At 33.1% G+C, this 20,450-nt stretch overlaps 2 pseudogenes; both read left to right on the forward strand.

Annotated features, from left to right (window-relative positions):
* Positions 1–5,068: 5,068 nt before the first annotated feature.
* Positions 5,069–5,921, forward strand: LOC129894787 (uncharacterized; annotated as a pseudogene).
* Positions 5,922–6,081: 160 nt separating this feature from the next.
* Positions 6,082–6,877, forward strand: LOC129894788 (uncharacterized; annotated as a pseudogene).
* The last annotated feature ends 13,573 nt before the right edge of the window (positions 6,878–20,450 follow it).

Consider the following 20,450-nt stretch of genomic DNA (forward strand, 5'->3'; position numbering starts at 1 on the left):
TTTGGCCCCAAACTCCAAAATCTACGTTCTTGGTGGCGTTGGAAAGAAGACTCGACGACCTTTAATTTGATAGGTCGTGGGCCACCCAGATTGACGTCTTTCAAATGATAGGGTCATTGAAAGTCGACCCTTACGTGAACTCGTCCTAGACTTAGCCACGACGGATCTTTTGGACTTAGCTCGGTCCTAGGGGTCCTCAATAACCCCACATCACCTCCAACGCTCTTAAACTCCTCAGGGACTCATCTTAAATCAAGCACGTACTTCGAAATAAATGCGATGGGCCCCACATGTGTACAAAGAAGGCCCGAATCTTAGGAAAAATTTTGAGGGGTGTTACAACATGATAAAAGGTCAGATAAGGACAATCATATCGAAAACAAGATGAAAACAAGGAATAGCAAAAGTGAGAAAGTCATGGTAGAATGGTACGGAGAGAAAGAGGCATTAACTACTATAAATAAATAAATAAGATAATCAAAGCACAATGACGCCACAACTATAGACAACAATACAATGTAGAAATCAAATGGCAAAAAATAATGAGCAGAACTACAACTACGGTGTAAAGGATGAGTCATCTAGCCTTTTATCCTAATCTCAGTCCTCCACACAGGGTGCGCTAATGCGCCTACTAATAGGGCAGAATAACGAGACTATGTACTAGCCTTCTACCCCAATGTGGGTCCTCCACACCCTCCTATCTAAGGTCATGTCCTCGGTAAGCTGTAACTGCGCCATGTCCTGTCTAATCACCTCTTCTCAATATTTCTTCGGCCTACCCCTGCCTTTTCTGGAACCATCCATGGACAACCTCTCACACCTCCTCACTGGGGCATCTGTGTATCTCCTCTTCACATGCCCAAACCATCTTAGTTGCATTTACCGCATCTTGTCTTCCACCGAGGCCACTCCTACCTTGTCCCTAATATCCTCATTTCTAATCTTGTCGCTCTTGGTATGCCCACACATCCATCTCAATATTCTCATCTCGGAAAATTTCATCTTTTGAACGTGGGAGACCTTAACTGGCCAACACTAGGCCCTATATAACATAGCTGGTCTAACCACTACTTTGTAGAAATTGCCCTTAAGTTGTGGTGGCACCTTTTTGTCACAAAGCACACCAAAAGCGATCCTCCATTTCATCCACTCTGCCCCAATATGATGTGTGACATCATTGTCAATCTCCCGGCTGCCTTGCATGATAGACCCAAGGTACTTGAAACTACTTTTCTTTTGGATGGCCTGGTCACCAAGCCTAACTTCTGCGCCAACCTCCTGAGGTGTCTTACTGAACTTGCACTCTAAGTACTCTGTCTTGGTCCTACTCAGCTTAAACCCTTTAGACTCCAGGGTGTGTCTCCAATCCTCTAGTTTAACGTTAAATCCGCTATGAGTCTCATCGATCAGGACTATATCGTCCGCAAAAAGCATACACCACGGCACCTCACATTGAATTTATCGCGTCAATATATCCATCACCAAGGCAAATAAAAATAGACTAAGGGCTGATCCTTTATGCAACCCCATCACAACTAGGAAGTGCTCTGAGTCCCCTCCTACTGTCCTCACCCTGGTTTTGGCACCCTCATACATATCCTAAGATATCATATTAATAAATCACATACCTCCATCTTTCTTTAATAAATAAATATTTATAATTACATGATATTACAATATTTTAAATACACATAATTTTATAGGATTTCCTTGCATTTTTTATGCTTTCTTATTAGTCATTAGTTACTTATATTTGTTCCTTTTTCGTTTGCAAAGAATAAGCAGCAAGAACAGGACTTGTCAACTGATATTTCCGATTCTTATTTGAAGCTATCACAGATAGCCAATATTTTCAATAACAAAGCTAATTACCACTTGGCAGATTTAAAATAAATGAATAAAGAATAATCTTTTCTCCTATCTCACCCCTACCCCAGCAAGATAATAATATAAATTAAAAGAATGTGAACATGTAAGTTCATTTCAAGTTTGAGTCTCTGATATCCTAATTAAGAATAAGAGATTAAACAAAGAATAAAAAGTAGGAATGAAAAAGACAATTGGATAATTGATAGAAAATTTTATGTTAATAAAAAATAATAATCTTTTTTTAAATGGACATTAAGGAGGATTTTAGATTGATCCTCAATTGTGAGTTGGGTTATAATAAATTGGGTATTAATTAATCTACAATAGGCCAATAGAAAGATATCATAAATTAATATTTTTTTGAATATTATTTTCAAGCGTTTCAGGTCAAAATATGAATTATATTTGATTTTTGTTATTTATTTGAGAAGGGTTTAAATTTGCACCAATAAGATTAAGCAACATAATAAATATTTAATAATTTTACTTTTGGGAGAGTCCTTAAAAATAAGGGAAAATATGAGCCAAATGGTTAATATCAAGGATGTTTTTGAGCAAAAAGGTGACGTCGGAGGTATTTGAGGACCGAAAGGTGGATGAATGGTAGTTTTATACCAATTCGAATAGTTGAAAGGAACTTATTTCTAGAGATAATGATTTCAAAACAAATTAGACCAATCAAACATAAAAAAATATATTTCATCCATACCAAACACACCCTTAATCAGCTATTTTAAATGAACGATAATCCCCTTTTTATCTATATCTGACATAATTTTTGACTGATCATTCTAGTGAGCTTCAGATACTGAGTAAAAATTAAGTTTTCTACTCATTTGCACTAATTTTTGACATCTTATATATATAATTTAAAATATATTAAGATATTGTTTAGCACAATAAAAAATAGTGGACACGTTATGACTCAGTTTTTTTTGGATTTCTCACTCGATGTCGATGCTTGTGTTGGAGTTCAAATTAAATTCGGACTGTGCACTGTAGGTAGGGGCGGAGCTACGTGGGAGTGAGGGGATTCATCTAAACCACCTCAATCGAAAAATTACGTTGTATATAGAAGGTTAAATTTGAATATTATGGATATATATACTTTAATGAACCCCCTTAATACAATTGAAAAGAATGGCTCAACAGTCAATGGGGTTTAATTCATAGATAAGGTCGTGAGTTCGATTCTCTCTCAAGTCTTCTTTTTTAAAAGTTTTTAAAAGTTTCTCACTCCTTTTTCTATTTAATATGCATTTTGGGCTTTTGATATGTATTTGTGCTTGGACCTTTCTTACTCTCAAATGAGCAATTGTCGCTAAGTAGACAAAAATTAGTTGGCCCATTTGTGTGTATTTGTTATTTACTTAAGGAGAATTTTCAGATATGAAAACATTTTAGAAAAAATTTCATATATGGTAAACATTTTAAACCTAATTATTCCATATGGGTATAGTTTGCAAACTACTTAGAATGAAAAATTTATGTTTGCTATGATACATTTAAATTTGTATAAACTGAATTTTAAGTAAAAAATTATACAAAATTTCTTTCCTTTTAAAACGACTGAAAAGGCACTGAACATCAGTTACGTATATGGAATGAATCCCTGACTACACGCAATTTGTATTTCAATATAATCTTTTCCACGTTCTTCCTTCTTCTTCTTCAGCAAATTCGCCATTTCAAAGAGGTTTTGAAGCTCGCGATAGTCAACAATTGTAATCCCAATCAGCGAATCATGTCATTCATTCATTGTAAATAACATTAATTCATCATCTTATTTCAAAAATTATTTTTGTATATTAAATGAATTGCGTGCAATAATTGCGCCATGAATGTGCATATATTTTCAATCAGATTTCAAATTAGATTGAGTTTTCTGAATAATTACGGAGTAAAAGCTATTGTTGATTTATATAGAAACACGTACACGAGATCTATGTTTCAATTTTTACTGTAAATTAAAAAATTTATTTATCGGAATATAAAACCTTGTAGTTCATGTTAGTACGACTATATATCGTATATTGATATTACTTGTATAATTCTAGTTTTGTGCTATGATGGAGTTATGATTGTATATGTGGAGTAACATAAAGTTGTGTAAACCTTCCTTAAGTGTATATGTATAAATGATCAAATCAGTTTGTTAAAAAGGTGTCAATATACAATTTTAATATATATTAGTATGACTATATTTATACAACTATAGATGTGTAAAAAATGTATAAATATGGACTAAGCATGAAGCACTTGAATATTTGTATAGTACTCGTACGTGTATTAGAAAAGTTGTGTGATGTTTAATATATATGTACAATTAAATTGTGTATTAATCAACTTTGTAAACATATATAGTTATATGGATTGTAGTTGAAATATAGTTGTTGTTTATGTTGGTTTGTATATAAGATTAGATATTGTATATTCAGTGTCAACATGTGATTTGTTGATTTGTATAATGTATTCTCTTTTATTGCACTTAGCAATACACAGAAATGGGTTCCTTAGCTATATTGGTAATGCATTCTGGTAAATGGGATGATGGAAATTGATATATTGATTATACTATTGAGGGGATTGTTTTCAAAGAGAATGCATCATATTCAGAGTTGTATAATGTAATTGCAAATCAGTTCGCTGTTGATGTGACTAGCAAGAGAATGAAGATTGAGTACAAGGTAGAACAAAGCAATACACCTATGTGGATACACAACGATATGAATGTAAGAGTGTATGTAATACTCAAGAAGGCTATTAATAATTTTAACAAATATCCAATTTGTATAACTAAAATCAATGATATGATAGAGTCAACTTGTACAAATTTAGTTGACAATTTTGAGACAAATCAATTAGCAATTTTTGATTTGGTGGATACACTTGGGGGTCTTGAAGCAGCGTATTGTGGTGAGGTTATTTCAGATCCATGTTTTAAGTAGGTCAAAAAAGACCAAGTTTATAGGGATAAAGCAACTCTCAAATCTATTATGGAGCAATATGCAATTTCACACCAATTTTAATATAGAAATGAGAGGTCAAATGCGATCAGGTAATGTTTGAACTGAATAAGCACATGTTTTGTTGTATTTGTATATATTTGAATATAATATATGTGGACTGATATCTTGAATTGAATTTCACCTGTAGTTATACACTAGAATGCTTTTCTGATATGTGTGAATGGAAAATGAAGCCGTCGAATATTAACAAGTCTGGAATGTTCAAACTAAGGACCTCCAACAAGGAGCATACATGTCATTTGAAGGACAAAGTTTATTCGGAGAAACAAATAACAAGTAATGTAAATGGAGGGATTATCAAACCTAAGCTAGTAGATCACAAATGAAAGTATACGGCTGCGGATATTAAAAATAATGTGAGATTAAATCTCGGAGTTAATGTTAATTACATATGTGCTTGGAGGGCTAAGGAAAAGGCATTGATATCTTTGAGGGGTACATTTGCAAGATCCTACAACAAGCTGCCTGCTTATTTGTATATGATGTCTATCACTTATCCAGGATCTCATATACAATTGAAGAAAACTATTAATGATCAATTCTTGTACGTGTTTGTTCTTTTGGGAACTTTTATACAAGGATTTAGACATTGCCGACCTATTGTTGTTGTGGATGAAAGTTTTCTAAGAGGACCATATAATGAAACTTTTGTTGTAGCAAATACTAAAGATGGAGCAGGTATGGTGCATTTTATGTTGAATATTTATGTTTGTATATATAACTTTTTTGTATATGTGTATATATGTGCTCACTAATTTGTATATGGATTGATTTGTAGGTTATATCTTTCCACTTGTGTACGGTATGATTGATTCTGAAAATAATGCATCTTGGACGTGGTTCTTTGAACAACTAAAAGAGGCGTATGGAGAACGTAATAATATGTGTGTTGTGTCTGATAGAAATGAGAGCATTATAAAGGTTGTCGCGATAGTGTATATTGATGTACCTCATTACTCTTGCATGTGGCATTTGTGGGGTAATGTGCAAAAAAATACAGAAAGTCACATGAAAAATTGATTGCTATATTCTACAAAATGGCAAAGATGTGTAAAAAAATTGAATTCATAGTCTAATGAAGATTGTGGGGAAGGTAGATATAAGAGTGAAAGAATACTTAGAGTTGGATGGATATGAAAATTGGGCTAGGTGTTATAAAGAAGTTAATCGAGGATGGGCTATGCCATCTAATATTACAGAGAGTATAAATGCTGCATTAGTATCAGCTAGAGAGTTGCTAATGTTTGAATTTTTGGAGCAGGTTAGACTTATGTTTGGAAGATGGAACCATGATTATAAAATGGAAGCCACTAGGACTTTTACTCCATTGATTGAAAAGTATCAAGATATACTTATAGAGAATGAAGCTATGTGCACAAGAATGATGGTATGTATTTTATTTTTTTATATATTGTTCTTCAAATATTTATTAAAACTATACATACAGATCTTTATTTTATTATTTATTAATGCGATAACAGATTATACCATCGACTAAATACATGCACAATGTGAATGACGATGGCAGAAATTTTGCAATGTGTCTTCAGAAAAAAATATGTTCTTATGGTAGGTTCCAATATGAAGAAATACCATGTGAACATGCTTGGGCTGTATTGAAATAAAAAAATCTAATAGTAGATGAATATTGCTCTGATTTATACAAATCAGAAATTGTCCTGAAGATTTATGAGATGTCAATATATTCCTTACCAAATATTAAAGAGTGGATGGTACCGGAATACATCTTAGATGATGTAGTTCTGCCTCCACCTTTCAAGATATGACCCTTAGAGGTCGAGGAAGAAGACTTGTATTCCAATATTGGTGACTGGAGATAACTCTCTTCAATTATTCCTGGGATGGGAGAGGGTTCAAGAGAGTTGCTTGGGAGTGTGTGGAAGAATTCGTGTAGTACATGTGCAGTTGTAGGTCATAACAGGCGTTCATGTAGAAAAAATCCTCGAGATAGTTGACGAGTGATAGATTGGTTTTATAATTTAAACTTCTTTTGTATTGAAAATGCTATGCATTTCTATTTTGAATAGTTCTCTTGAAATAAATTGTTTGATACATTACGAATTTATGAATTCTTTGAATAGCTAAACAGTAATAATGCTTAACGTTTAAATGTTGTTTTTCTATTAAGATGTTTAATTAAGGATAAATGTATAAATCTAATTTGAAACTTGGAATAGCTATGTTTATATAAGTATATAGGTTAAACCAAAAATGTATAAATGAATATGATGATGTTGGTGACGAAGTTCGTTTGTATATTTATACATATTATAAATGTAATATATATATATATAATTGTATAAGAAGTCAAAACTGTTTATACAAATTATTTTATGATGCATGCTATTTATAGGTATAATTTATTTAGTAATATTCCATATAAATATGTAGAACTTAATATTTTATACACTTGTTTGTTATGCCTATCTAATATGTATAAATATATATAGTATATTTTTCATTGTATACAATTGAATCGTTTATTTTTTGTACATGTATAAATTTTTATACTCATATTTTTTGTATAAGTTTTTGGTTTGCCTGGTTGTTTTCAAATTTATTAATGATAAGTTTGATCAAAAGTTGATTCGAGACATAGTGTCTTTATATAATTATACAACATAAATAAAAATATCATTAAATTTAAAGAAGACATGAATTGTCAACATATTTAACAGCGACAAAAGTATATTGTCAAGCAATGTATGCAAAAATACAAAAGCGCATAAAAGTCATGCGTACATTCAGTAACTGAAATGGAAACTTAAATTCTACTGAATTGTGATTCTTTTGCCAATATCACAATCAGTCCTACTCCTATCAGATTTCGGGGGTGCCTCACTGTCACTAATTGCTTCACATTCAATCTTCTGCATTCCAATACCATACCAGCTGCGCGTATTCCATAAGTGTCAACTTTGGATTGAATGAATCTGGGATTCCATTGCCAGAACTGAGATGTAATGCATAAGCTGCCACATATAGTCCATAATCCCTAAAAATTATAAATTTACAATGAGTTAGAATATTTCGCAATATAGTATAAAAGACGAAAAACTGAATATACTTACAAGCTTCCTTCAGTTTGCTGTGGTATATCGTTGACATAAAGAATATGAAATGAATCAAAAATAGAGTGCGCGCTATACTTTTTGTGGGAGGCCACATCCAACCTTTTCTTCGTATAAAAATCAAACATAGATAGATTCATGGAAATGAGCTGGACATATTTCTTGACATCTTGTCAATATACGAATGGTGCAGCGCATTACTGATTGAATTCTTACACCATTATACAACGTTTATCGAAAGAAACAACAATCAAGAAACCTCTCATTCACATTGACTGGAATGAAAATCTGGTCTACCGAATGCCATGGTATAGTATAGTGCATCCTGTATCCTTTTATATACTTGAGGATGGTCTCTTATAAACTCACCTTAGAAGCTACATTTTCAGTATTGTTATATGCTTTCCAGATGCAACTTATTAAGTTGTTGAAATTGAAATGAACTGTGCTGAACTTATAGGTTGAGCTATTAGAATATTTTGTTTTTTTCCTCAAATAGTAGAAGAGCACATTTATGTGCTGAAAGATAATAATGTTAAAATTAATAAATTAATATTATACCATTCACACAAATTTATAAACTAAAAGTATATTAAAAACAATAAATAGAAAATCATACCGAGTCATCTAGCAACTGCCTACGTTAGCAATTTTGTAGAACCAATTCTTGTTGTCAATTTTAATAACTCCATAATCAAAGCACTGTTTTAACACTACTTTATGCTTTTTGTATTTGTCCTCATTGTTATTCCACTAAAGTAATGTCACGATCCAACCCCATAGGCCGTGATTAGTGCCCGAGCTGAACACCTGTACTCATACCCGTTACATATTGTCAGACTGAAACCAGGAACTATAGAAAGCTTAATAAGCCATTAAGGATTTACAATGACACATATCATGAATCTGTCTCCTAAGGAGTCACAGTTAACCAAATCATCATATAATATGCAAGACGACAAGACTGCCATTACGTATACCAATGCAGTATGCAAGACAACAAGGCTGCTATTAAATACGGGGATATCCATATCAAATCATATAGATACAGCTGAGCAAAACTTATATATGCAACCCACACGTATGTATCCACAGACCTCTAAGAATATCATAGCGAAACATAATGAAAAAGGGCCCCACTGTACCCCTGGATATACATACATAAGTTTATATCAAAAGGTCAGTACCAAAATAATGTAGGCTCCGGAATAATGAAGCACTCCAAATAGCTTAGTAGAAGTCCTAGACTAGAGGGCCACCAAACCAAGTATCTGTACCTGCGGGAATAAAATGCAGCCCCCCCAAAGAAAGAGGGTCAAGACGAGATATGTACTAAGTATATAAAGTATGCAATACATTAAGGAAGATCATAACTGAAGTAGGGACTCCAACAGATAAGTGTGATAATCAAGGAATCACTGTACCTGTGCCTTACGAAATAAAATCATGCATATCATTATCATATACCGTACCCGGCCCATTATGGGACTCGATGTCATAATCATATCATCATATACCATACTCGTCCCTCTAGCAAGGGACTTGGTGAATAAAGTCGTGTACACATATACCGTACCCGACCCATTAGGAGACTAGATAAATAATGCAGTGACATTGTACATGATAACATACCCGGCCCGGAACTCGATGAATAATACAATAACAGTATGCATGAGTGAAATATCATGAGCAACCATATATAATTAGATTATCATCTGAGATTCAATAAAATAATGAAAATGAACCATCATTTGAAAATCAAGACCGTAGTCATCTCAAGTACCCTTCAAATGTCATTATGAATTATACCAAATATGAATTATACCAAAATATGAATTATACCAAAATATGAATTATGCCAAAATAGGACAGCTGGAATCATACACATGTATCAAGACATAATGATATAAGTTCTGGGAATCAAGAATATTAGCCATCCTAGTGTCTCTAAGAAAAGGATCTTCTTTGGAATTTATACATTCATCTTCCGTTTGTTTCATATGGATCATGCCAAAAGAAAGAAAGTTTAGCTTTACATACCTTGAACTCTATCTAAATGTCCAATGTATAATTCTCGAGCTCGTGGGTCTAAAATTAAGATGACATAGGCCACAATTATATATCACATCACTTACTAACTAATCCAAGTACGAATGAAACTTAACAAAATTTGGGCAGCATTTCCCCTACAAACTTAATAATCCTTGAAATTCCAATTTAGCCAAAAACCAATTAAAATATCAACAACCACAAAAACATTCCCAAAATATCATCGCAAAAAAGCCACAAATATCATATCAAACAGTTCCAAAATATCATCACAATACAGCCATGAAAATCATGTAAAACAGCCTAAATATTGTCACAAAATAGTCCGGTATACGCTTTGTAGACAATATCTTCATATAATTTATTCTTCCAAATTCAAGAACAACAACTTATAAAAAACATCAAAAAAATATCAACAATTATTATACATCATAACTCAGCTTTTCATCCATTTAATCCACCTAAAACAGCCCCTTAATCCATAAATCTCAACAAAACAACAATCGAGTTTATAACGTCATTTTCTCCGTTCTAATTCGTTAAAACTCTAAATAAACTTGTTAACAATGAAAAAAGGGACTTTAATATTACCTTAAGTATGCAAGAACCATATTTGGCTGATTGTTAGCTCAAATTGAAGGCAACGCAACATATAACACTTTTTTCTTCATGAGCTTCGGGATTCGGGGCTCAGATTTTGGTTAAAATTGGTGTTTCTTTCTAAGATCCTCTTCTTTCTCTCTCTATGGAAATTTCTAGATATTTTGTTCTGAAAAATGAAGGAGAAAGTTGAAAAATTTTCTTATATGGCTTGGGTATTGGGCCTGACCCGACTTGAAATTGGGTTGGGCCGAATCCACTGTTCAACTCAATCTTTCTGCTTTAAAACATCCATATCTCCTTAGCTCTATGTCACATATAGTTCCACGACCTATGTTTGGAAATCTATTTCAATTCTATATAACTTTCATTTTGAAAGTTTTCCCAAATTCCTAAATTCTGAAGTGGTTATGGCCTTCCGAAGTTAGATCACCCGAAAACATAACTTAAAAAATATTTTTTAGATGGCTTCCACCTTGATTTGGATCAAGGGTCCTTCTTGAGTTGTGCTTAACTTCACATATCTTATCTATACAACAGTCATATTTTCTAAAAAAATCTTGACATGTGGACCCCACCTCAGCTTACGAATAATCCAACGTACAAAATATACGGGATATGACATCCTTCCCCCCCTTTGGAACATTCGTCCTCGAATGTTATACCTTGTGAGCTTATGATGCTTTTATTAGTTTCTTGAAATGGTTGTCCCCTTTTGTTACTGATTTCCATGCTAATATGCTATGTACTCCTTAATAATTTTTTGGGATTAGACAAATTCCCTTGTTCAGTTATGGCACTCTTCCTTGTTTGCTTCTTGGTGCTATTTTGGATTGTTCCTTTTTGTACTCGTCGATTTTTTCCCCAACTAGTATAGGAACCTTTTGTCCTTATATTACTCCTTCCCATAATCTTAATCGCATAGTCATCACCTCCATACCCACATTATTAAGTCAACTATGTGAATCATCCGTGACATACTGATACCAGGTCATCTCTTAACTTTTCGCGATTACTTAATAATCAGGAACCTTCTTCTTATCTTTAGAATCCTTTTCGGGTGTTTCTTCTCACTTAACTTATATCTGGATAAAGATTAAAACACATGATAATCATAAGGGGTTTTAAATCTCGTGTTAGTCATGTCCCATAATGAATCTCTTGAGAGCACTCCTTCTGAGGTAAATAGTTATCTCACATCATGAGTGAACACTTGTATAGGTAGTTTTCCCTATAGTAACCCTATCCTCACATTAATGTAGTACCTCTCTTCTATAAGTTACTCCCATAAGAGGTATCGTTCACTGTATCTTACCTCTTAATCTTTACATAAGATTCTATAATGCGTTATTCCTCATCGATTTCTTAGACTTTACAATCCCTAGAGTATTTCATGCCTCTGGTAACCTGTAGACCCTTTGCAGGTTCGACGAGTAAAACAAAATTTCCCAAGGTGTGACATTATTTTACTTCAATAACCTCACATTAATGTGGTACCTCTCTTCAGCATCATGTGTCCCCTCTCGACTTTCTTTTTAAAAGATTTTTAACTACCACTTTGCTTTTTAGCTCTTAATCTCAATCTTTAGAGTTGGCTATCAAGTAGCGCTAGATTTACCTCATATAATAACTTTACATAGCTACTCTATGCCCTGTCTATCATTATTCTAAAAGAATTATTTTTTTGACTAGACATATAAATTCACTGTCGTCCAGTAACCAGCTTATTCTGATCATCTAGCTTAAACCACTTCACAATTTCCCTTAATCCAACTTGTAATACTTTAGGCATATTACCTCATATCATTTCTTTACCTTTAATTAACTCTTCTACTTCCTCTTTACTCAGATATTTGTTCATATTTTTTCCACACATTACGTTGCAATCCTTACAAGAATATGCGAAGGTGCTCAAATACCTTAGCATCGTTTCAGTAGTCTTTGTGCTTTACCTTACATCCTCCTATTGTATCTTTCAATTGGTATCGGGGCTCAACTATGGCCAGGTCCTACTTTCCCCCAGTATTAATTCTATCTCAGTAATTTGGCTAAAACAATCTTACATGTTCCCTTAATGTATCTAAAATATCCCAACCGCATTGTTCTTACTGAATCCTTACTCTTCTTCTCAAGTACTCACTTGGTTTCATTCTTAGAATACACGTATTCGTAGTTTGCATGACTATTCTTGTATAACTTGTATAAACTATATACAATCTTGGTCATAGTCCTTCCTTCTCCTGGTTCATTATGCTTTGCATAACTTATCCATACTTGAGCTCGCTCGTAACCTATCTTGTCATACTCCTTTCCCTCCTTTGTTCACCCCTTTGACTTCCTCACATCCTGTTATAGGAAATTTTCTATCCTTTCACTTTGTCACTTATAAGTCTCTATATCATTAACGCACAACCCTATTGACCAATCTTAACCTCTAATCTAGTACATCATTGATGTCCTTTATAATACCTCTTAAGTTACTCGTTACCATTCCTTTGTCGTGCTCTTTCTGTTTATAAGCACCCACCTTTTAGCATCATATCATTCAAGATCTTTAAAAATAATTCTCGGCTTTGTCTTCAATACCATCCTGACTTCTATCCATTTACTGCTGGCTTTCAGATCTTACTAACTTGTTTCAGCAAGGGATCTCACTTAAAGTCTAAGTATCATATCAAATATAATATAGTGTCAATTGTTTCCATCTTACACTCGCATTTCTCTCACCCGCTTCCCCCTTAAGGGTGTACTTATACCATTATATATTTATATTCCATTCTATGTCCCTATTTCCAATCTCAAATTCATCTGATTTTTCTTTCCCAACTCACTTGGTATACTGTATCATATCCATGTCTTTTCTTTATAATTTATAACTTTCTTTCACAGTTCTGTCACTTATATTGCTCGTGTTCTCGGCGAAACATGTCATTGTCTGTTACTACACTATTATTTCTCTTTTTTCTTATTTCCTTCTTCCAATTAACCCCTTCTTCTTTTGTGCTCGCAATCATTTCCGTTATCACATAGTCTTTATTCTGAACTTTCCCTATAGAAGAACTTTATAAATCTTTCTTATTCGTTCTATAGCTCACTTTTATACTTTAGTCATGTAGATCACGTCATACCTTTTAGTCACTTTCTCGCTAGGCTTTACTTATTTTCATAACAATCCTTATTATATTCACATAATATCCTGTTCGTACTCACTCTTATAGTTAACACTTCTACTTCCATGGCCTTATTGTGCACTTTGTTTCCCATAGGAAATGATATATACTTAAATAAAATCTCACGTTCTTAGCTTGCTGCATATATGAAATGATATATTTTGCTTGTACTTAATAGGTTTTAGGGCTCACATAGTCATCATCTAATTAAGAAAGTATTGGATGTGGAGAATACACCAATGTATACACATGTCATATATAAGGAGCCATCTGTTGCTTTTTGTAGCAACCCCCCACGTGGAATCGACAATTATTCATCATTAGGCAACTTGCCTTCCACTAGCACCCTTAATTATTGACATGTTCCCTACTAACATTGACAATTAATACCTTATTCCCAGTTAAAAAATATATCCCTTCATCCAACACTTTCTTTTTGTTCAATGTTTATCGTGCTGCCATCTAGACCTTGTTGTTCATATTAGAGTGTCCCCCAAAAGTCATCCAATAATCCCAATTATTTACTCATTTCCACCGCGCTTCTTCTACCTTTATTTGCTTATTAATTTATTTAATTATTTTATCTCCGCTTACAATCAAATATTTAATCAATTACATACATAATTTCCATCCACAACTATATTCACATAACCCACAAAACAGTGCAACAAACAGCCCATGAGCCAATAACAAAATCAAATATAATTTACAATATAATTTTTATATTTCTCGTCCCATGACTTAGTTATGACTTCTATTGATTTAAATATGCTTAGAAAAGGATAATTCTTATCTCATATACCAAGAAATAATCTTCTCCCACTTTACTTCCCTTTGAAAAAAGATCGAATATTTTCAAAGAACCCCACCTTAAATAAAATATGGTCTGCTAGGCAAATTAATAATGATTACAAAAAAAACTACCACTACACCTGTACGCATATTTATATTAGTCAGCTCCTCTATTCCATATCAAATTTCCACGTGTAAAGGAGCTCCCATAAGACTTATCCACCTAAATTACAATTAACACCCTAATCCTCCCCTATATCCATGTGTCACTTATTAGAATCCTTTTTATTTGTCATCAAATATTATTTGATACGTGTGACTTCCATATAGTCCCACACTGTTATTTTCTTTTCATTACTGTTGACTTGACCTTTCAAAAATACTATGAACTTATATCTCATTCTCCTTTTATTTTTAGAAAAATTTTGGCAGAGTTTCCTCTGTATTTCTTTCTATCCCAAAACCTGCACGCAGGAAATACCAACAATGCCTCATAGGAAAAACATATATACATATATAGAACATATCATAGCCACACAGGGCTCCAAATATCAACAATTATATGGAAATGATGAACTTACTTCGTATGTCCAATCCAAACAGTACCTGTTATACTGTTCTGTTTACTTTTCCATTTTAAACCTTTAGCAACATTTCAATCATACATACAACATTCGCACCATATCTAACATGCCTTCTGCTTACTGTTCTAATTCCTTCAGCTTCCTCTGTGCGCACGTTATAACTGAATTTATCAACAATCTATATATATGCATTCAATCCATTTTCCCCCTCTCATTGACACCATTCTTCTGCTAAAATCAAAGATCAATATATGAGGGATATCATTTTCTATCTTTTAGCTCTATCACACGATCTAGAGTAAGAAGGAAAGGTAGCATCCCATATGTACTGTAGCTTCCTATTTAAAAATATAGCGCACAACACACCATAAACAAGACTCTACTAGACACAGTCTATAGACACTCCGAGAATGAACTGCTCTAATACCACTTTTATCACGACCCAACTCCGTAGGCTGTGATTAGTGCCCGAGCTGGACATATGTACACATACCCATTACATATTGTCAGACTGAAACCAGGAACTATAGGAGGCTTAATAAGCCATTAAGGATTTACAATGACACATATCATGAATTTGTCTCCTGAGGAGTCATAGTTAACCAAATTATCATATAATATGCAAGCCGACAAGGCTGCTATTATGTATACCAATGCAGTATGCAAGATGACAATGCTGCTATTAAATATGGGGATATCCATATCAAATCATACAGACACAGCTGAGAAAAATTTATATATGCAACCCACACATATGTATCCATAAACCTCTGAGAATATCATAGCGAAACATAATGGAATAGGGGCCCGTTGTACCCCTGGATATACATACATAAGTTTACATCAAAAGGTCAGTACCAAAATAACGTAGGCTCTGGAATAATAGAGAACTCCAAAAAGGTCAGGAGAAGTCCTAAACTAGAGGGCCACCAAATGAAATATATGTACCTATGGGTATGTAACTCAGCCCCCCCAAATAAAGAGGGTCAGTACGAGATATGTACTGAGATATAAAGCAAGAAATACATTAAGAAAGATCATAACTGAAGTAGGGACTCTAGGAGATAAGTGTGATAATCAAGGAATCATTGTACCTGTGCCTTACGAAACAAAATCATGCATATCATTATCATATACCATACCCGACCCATTATGGGACTCGGTGCCATAATCATATCATCATATACCATACCTGACCCTCTAGCAAGGGACTCGGTAAATAAAGTCGTGTACATGTATACCGTACCCTGCCCATCAGGGGACTAGATAAATAATGCAGTGACACTGTGCACGATAACATACCCGACTCGAGACTCAGTGAATTGTACAATAACAGTATGCACGGGTGGAATATGATTATCAAACCATATATAATTAGATTATCATCTGAGATTCAATAGAATAATCAAAATGAACCATCATTTGAAAATCAAGACCCGTAGTCATCTCAAGTTCCCTTTGAATGTCATTATGAATTATACCAAATATGAATTATACAAAAATATAAATTATATCAAAATATAAATTATGGAAAAATATGACGACTGAAATCATATACATGTATCAAGACATAATGATATAAGTTCTGGGAATCAAGAACATTAGCCATCCTAGTATCTCTAAAAATAGGAACTTCTTTGGAATTTATACATTCGTCATCTATTTGTTTTATATTGATTATGCCAAAAGAAAGAAAGGTAGCTTTACATATCTTGAACTCTATCTAAATGTCCAACGTCTACTTCTCGAGCTCGTGGGTCTAAAATTAAGATGACATAGTCCACAGTTTGATATCCACATCACTTACTAACTAATCGAAGTACGAATGAAACTTAACAAAATTCGGGCAGCATTTTCCCTACAAACTTAATAATCCTTGAAATTCCAATTTAGCCAAAAACTAATTAAAATATAAAAAACCACAAAACAGTTCCCAAAATATCATCAAAATAACCACAAATATCATACCAAACAGCTCCAAAATATCATCACAAAATAGCCACAAAAATCATGTAAAATAGCCTCAAATATTGTCATAAAACAGTCCGGTATACGCTTTGTATACAATATCTTCATACAATTTATTCTTCCAAATTCAAGAACAACAACTTATAAAAAATATCAAAAAATATATCAACAATTATTATACATCATAACTCAGCTTTCCATCCATTTAATCTACCTAAAATAACCCCTTAATCCATAAATCTCAACAAAACAACAAACGAGTTTATAATATCATTTTCTCCATTCTAATCCGTTAAAACTCTAAATAAACTTGTTAACAATGAAAAAAGGAACTTTAATATTAAATTAAGTATGCAAAAACCATATTTGGATGATTTTTAGCTCAAATTGAAGGCAATGCGACGTATAGCACTTTTCTCTTCATGAGCTTCGGGATTCGAGGCTCAGATTTTGGTTAAAATTGGTGTTTCTTTCTAAGATCCTCCTCTTTCTCTCTCTATGGAAATTTCTGGATGTTTTAGTCTGAAAAATGAAGGAGGAAGGTGAAAAATTTCCTTAAATGGCGTGGGTATTGGGCCTGACCCAACTTGCAATCAGGTTGGGTCGAATCCATTATTCAACTCAATCTTTCTTCCTTAAAACATCCATATCTCCTTATTCCTATATCACATCTAGTTCCACGACCTATGTTTGGAAATGTATTTCAATTATCTATAACTTTCATTTTGAGAGTTTTCCCAAATTCCCAAATTCTGAAGGGGTTATGGCTTCTCGAAGTCAGATCACCCAAAAATGTAACTTAAAAAATATTTTTTAGATGGCTTCCACCTTGATTTGGCTCAAGGGTCCTTCTTGAGTTGTGTTTAACTTCACATATATTATCTATATAACTTGATTTGGCTCAAGGGTCCTAAAAAATCTTGACATGTGGACCCCACCTCAGTTTACGAATAATCCAACGTACAAAAAATATGGGATATGACAAGTAAATCAAAAATTTAACTCAGAGGTGTAAATTATACATTTTTTTGTGTGTACATAAATTATTCATACCTTTTGTATCTAATTCTTACTTGGTATGATGCCTGGCCAATAAACCTCCCCTTAACCATTTTCAAAACTTGACAATGATAGATTTGTCCTCATCTTCTGGCAAAACAATGAATGGATGTTTCAAAAAAAAATTGAAGGAGACTTTGAAGAACACCCTGAAATGTACACATGGTCCATTTTAGTTTTAACACAATATATAAAATTATTGTTGAAAAAAATGGTTTATACCTGTATCTGATCCAAATGAAATATTGTACGGTGATGTGTTATATGGACCCGGGTGCCTAAATATTTGAATTTGTAAAGGTATATAGTCGTCCACTATGAATTGTTCATGAATTACAATGCTTCTTTCTGGATTAAGGCTTGAGAGAAATTGATCAGCCAACAAAAATTAAGATTTGGGTACGTCAGCATTGGGCATTGAAAGTGAAAGTGGTATAGGATATACAACAGACTCCTTGGTCGATGAAGATGGCATAGTTGTTTCTTTAAGACAATCATCCAGATTTGGGCTTTCTTCCATATCAGACGATTGAGGCTCAGTTGAGGCTGACAGTGTTGTTTTTTTGGGACAAACAACCGGAGATGGGTCTTTGTCACCATCATATAGATGTGACAATGATTTTGGGTGTTCAATATCAATAGTAGTCGACACGTTCTAATGAAGGTACACATGAACATCTTGAGAAATCAAATAAAAACTAATAACTAATAAACTTTTAAATACATACTAGTGGAGGCTTGTTCACATCTATTTGATCATCGACAAGTTCTGGTTGCTCATGAGAATCCTTATTCAAATTTTGAGAAATAACCTTATAATAACAAAATAGTAGGTAATGTGTATACAAATTTAATTTATACAATTTTAAAGATAATTGAAATTGTAGTACTAATATATAATCATACCTCTGAAATAATTTTATCGAGCAAAAGATCATCCAAGTCAAAAGCCTTTAATGAATAATAGTGAAAAAAATTGAAATAACAAATGTATGTGTATATGTACAATTTAATCATGTATAAATGTGAATTTGAGAGTTTTGTATAATATTAATTAACACTGAAACTTGTATAAAATGTGGAATTATATAAACTGCATATATAACTATATAATTAAGAAAGATGAAGGTTAATACAATAAAATATATATGTATAAAACTATGATCTAAATTACCAACATATAAATATATACATATAGTTGGAGTTTTACTGGCGTCTGATTGTTCAACCATGAACTGTAGCTTTTCATTTGTTTCATTATGGAAATTTGGACAAACAACCTTTAAAAAAAGGTTAAAATAACATGTATACAAATATAACTTATAGATAATGTATAAATAATATATGACTATTCAAACCTCTGAAATGATCTGATCAAGCAACAAATCCTCATTATTGGAATTCTTACATATAGAAGCAAATAAATAAAATCAAGATGACAAGTCAATATGTATATCTACAATTATTTATACAAATGCTGAAATGTATAAATGAGTTGTGGATTATACAGTGAATGGATTAGGTCTTATACATACGCGAGGAAGGTAATCAAAAAGGAAAGAAAATGGGTTCTTTTTTTTTACCACTTAGGAGCCGTGTGAGATGAAAGTCTCATGCACGGTTTTGAATGAGAGAAATTCCCAACGGGGGATCTTTCTTTTTCTTTTTTCTTTCGCATTTCTCATCAAAGGAGCTGAAAGCCACTTGACTGTAAGGAAAGGAGATTTTTTCATTACTTCAACTAGTACCGATTGATGGGAGAGAGACATATGTGGAATGTACTAATACTAATAATCTAAATTTGATTTAATGAATAGATTCAAATATTTAGAATAAATAGATATAGAGCGGGTAGCGGGAATCGAACCCGCATCATTAGCTTGGAAGGCTAGGGGTTATAGTCGACGTCAATTCATTATTTTTAACGTCTCTAATTCAAAATCGAACATGAAACTTTGGTTTCATTTGAGTCATAAAATATTGGGCATGAGCCATGTATGTATAACACTATATACATATATTTTGTATAAATAGTATATATAATAAGTAAAAAAGACTTTACCTGTGGAGATTTATGTTACTTGATTGTCTTGGGTGCTTTATTCTGGGATCAGATGGTAGATCAAAAAGAGAAGACTGGTGTTGGCTATTGGATGGTGAATATGTTGTAAATTCTTGCTCAGCTACCTCATTTTGTTTATTAGGATCTGTGTTCTTCTTATTTATGGTCTCCAA

This window comes from Solanum dulcamara, chromosome 7, assembly GCF_947179165.1.
Source record: "Solanum dulcamara chromosome 7, daSolDulc1.2, whole genome shotgun sequence".
Taxonomy (NCBI): domain Eukaryota; kingdom Viridiplantae; phylum Streptophyta; class Magnoliopsida; order Solanales; family Solanaceae; genus Solanum; species Solanum dulcamara.